At 47.7% G+C, this 3,287-nt stretch overlaps 1 pseudogene; it reads right to left on the bottom strand.

The window, feature by feature from the left end:
• Positions 1-944: 944 nt before the first annotated feature.
• LOC124551632 lies at positions 945-1,063 on the bottom strand (annotated as a pseudogene).
• Between the last annotated feature and the right edge of the window lie 2,224 nt (positions 1,064-3,287).

Raw genomic sequence — 3,287 nt, forward strand, 5'->3', positions numbered from 1 at the left:
AGTTGAGTCCCATAGTGCTCAGAGCCATTTGAACCACTTTTTTTTTTTTTTTTTGCTAACCAGGCCTCCAGGTTCCGCTGTTGCATTTGACCACGAACGTCGCCTATGCAATATTCCCAATATGTTGAAAGAGTCAGTTGTGTTCAAAACAGTGTTCTGTGTAATTGTGAGTGCATTATGTCGAAGCTTAGTGAATTCAAATGCAGACAAATTGCTGGTGCATGTATGGTGCATACTTCAGGAACCGGAAGTTTTCGGTGTTTCAAGAGGCACCATATAGAAAATTTAATCCGCATACAGGCAAAGTGGGAAAAATATCACCCGCTAAGTCACAATGCGGACGAGAGTGTGTGTAGAGTGATCGTGACAGATGATCATTCATGAGGTTCAAATGGTTCAAATGGCTCTGAGCACTGTGGGACTTAACATCTGAGGTCATCAGTCCTCTAGAACTTAGAACTACTTAAACCTAACTAACCTAAGGACACCACGCACATCCATGCCTGAGGTAGGATTCGAACCTGCGACCATAGCGGTCAGGCGGTTCCAGACTTAAGGGCCTAGAACCTATTGGCCACTGCGGCCGGCTATTCATGAGGAATGTCACGAAAACTAAGACGACAGCTGCAAAGGTCACTGCAGAGGTCAATGGCGCACTTACTAACCCTGTCAGCGCCAAACGCAGGAAACTGCAGGGCGATCTGAAATACCAAAACCATTCGTTAACTAACCTAAGTCTGTCCGAACAGGCCTTGGAAGGTCCAACGATACCGACCGGCCGCCGTGTCATCCTCAGCCTACAGGCGTCACTGGATGCGGATATGGAGGGGCATGTGGTCAGCACACCGCTCTCCCGGCTGCATGTCGGTCTACGAGACCGCATCCGCTACTTCCCAGTCAAGTAGCTCCTCTGTTTGCCTCTCAAGGGCTGAGTGCAGTCTGCTTGCCAACAGCGCTGGGGCAGACCGGATGGTCACCCATCCAAGTGCTAGCCCAGCCCGACAGCGCTTAACTTCGGTGTTCTGACGGGAACCGGTGTTACCACTGCGGCAAGTCCGTTGTCAAAACCATTCATTAGTGTCGCAAATCTCCGTAACAGGATAACGTAGTGCCGAAGCCAGATAACCTGAAAGAAAGTCATTTGGTCGCTCGAGTCCTATTGTGCACTGTTTCAAATTTCGGGTAGAGTTTACTGCCTTAGAGTAAAACATTGAGGAAGACCGGTGATGATTTGGACAGCCAAATCGTGGTATTCCCTGCCTGCTGTGCAGGGTCGTATTACTGCCAACGATAATGTCACAATTTTGGCTGGTCTGGTCGATACTGTGGTACAAGGCTTGTTTCCCAGTGGTGACAGTCTGTTCCAGGACGATAGGGCCCTGTTCACACAGCTCGTATTGTCCAGCAGTGGTTTTAGGAGCACGAGGGCGAACTGTCGCATCTCCCCTGGCCATTACAACCACCAGATCTCGGTATCATTGTACCTTTGTGGTCTTCTTTGAAGGGAAGGGTGCTTGATCGCTATCTACCTCTGTCATCACTACCGAACTTACCAGTATTTTACAGGAAGAACGGTATAAGATTCCTTTGAAAACCGTATAGAACCTGTATTTATCGATTCCGAGATACCTGCCAACGGTTTCCCTTTACGATAGTGATTAAGGTAATGTGTTTTTCGTTTGGTTTTTGTCCATCCCCTTTACAAATGGCTCTAAGCACTATGGGACTTAACATCTGAGGTCGTCAGTCCCCTAGACTTACAACTCCTTAAACCTAACCAACCTAAGGACATCACACACATCCATGCCCGAGGCAGGCTTCGAACCTGCGACTGTAGCAGGCGCGCGGTTCCAGACTGAAGTGGCTAGAACCGCCCCGCCACAGCGGCCACCATTCCCTTTACATCTGCATCTACATCTACATAAATACTCCACAAGCCACCGTACGTTGCACGGCGGAAGGCACCCTGTCCCACAACTATTCATTTCCTTTCCTGTTCCACTCGCAATTAAAGCGAGGGAAAAACAACAACCTGTAAGCCTCCGTATGAGCCCTAATTTCTCGTATCGTACATTCGTGGTCGTTACGTGCAATGTTGGTGGCAGTACAATCGTTTGGCATTGAGCATCAAACCCCGGTTCTCTAAATTTTATCAATAGTCTTTCTCAAAAAGAACGTCGCCTTCCATCCAGACAATCCCGTTTGACCTTGGGTATTAATAACCGTTTCAACTGTATTTTGGTCCTTTATTATTGTACCACTACCAGTTTCGTGGCGTTAAAGGCGCATCTTCAGGTGACAAGATTAAAACGTTAGAGCGGGAAAGCTCGGAATCTCTTTCTCCCAACATTCGTTGTCCATCAGTACAAAACACCGCTGAAAGACGGTATGTTATGGATTAAAAAGTGTTTTTAATCCATGACATACCGTCTTTTAGCGATGTTTTGTATTGACGGACAACGATTGCTGGGAAAAAAGATTCGGAGCTTTTCCCCTCTAGTGTTTTAATCATTTCACCTGAAGATGCGCCTTCAACGCCACGAAACCGCTAGAGGTACAGTAATAAAGGACCAAAATACAGCTGAAGTGGTTATTAATACCCAAGATGAATACTCATAGCTGTGGTTGCCCCACCTTCAAGGTTGTCTACAAGTCGCTTTTGAGTTCCCGAATGATTTCCGTAACGCTTCTGTGTTGTTCGAACCTAGCGGTAACTAATATAGCAGCCCACCTCTGAGTTGTTTCGATGTCTTCCTTCAATCCGACCTAGTACGGATCCTAAACACTCGAGCAGTACTCAAGAATAGGTCGCGCCAGCGTCCTACGTGCTGTTTCCTTTACTGGCGACCTACTCTTTCATAAATTCTCCCAATAAACCGAAGTCGATCATTCGCCTTTCCTACCACAGTTCTCAATGCTCGCTCCATTTCATATCGCTTTGCAGCGTTACCCCAGATATCTAAACGACTTTTCTGTGCTCAGTCCGGACCCGCGCGACTGCTACGGTCGCAGGTTCGAATCCTGCCTCGGGCATGGATGTGTGTGACGTTCTTAGGATAGTTAGGTTTAAGTAGTTCCAAGTCTAGGGGACTGGTGACCACAGATGTTAAGTCCCATAGTGCTCAGAGCCATTTGAACCATTTGACTTTTCTGTGTCAAGCAGGACACTGGTAATACTGACCGAGCGGGGTGGCGCAGTGGTTAGACACTGGACTCGCATTCGGGAGGACGACGGTTCAATCCCGCGTCCGGCCATCCTGATTTAGGTTTTCCGTGATTTCCCTAAA

The sequence above is a fragment of the Schistocerca americana genome, chromosome 9 (genome assembly GCF_021461395.2).
Source record: "Schistocerca americana isolate TAMUIC-IGC-003095 chromosome 9, iqSchAmer2.1, whole genome shotgun sequence".
NCBI classification, from domain to species: Eukaryota; Metazoa; Arthropoda; class Insecta; order Orthoptera; family Acrididae; genus Schistocerca; species Schistocerca americana.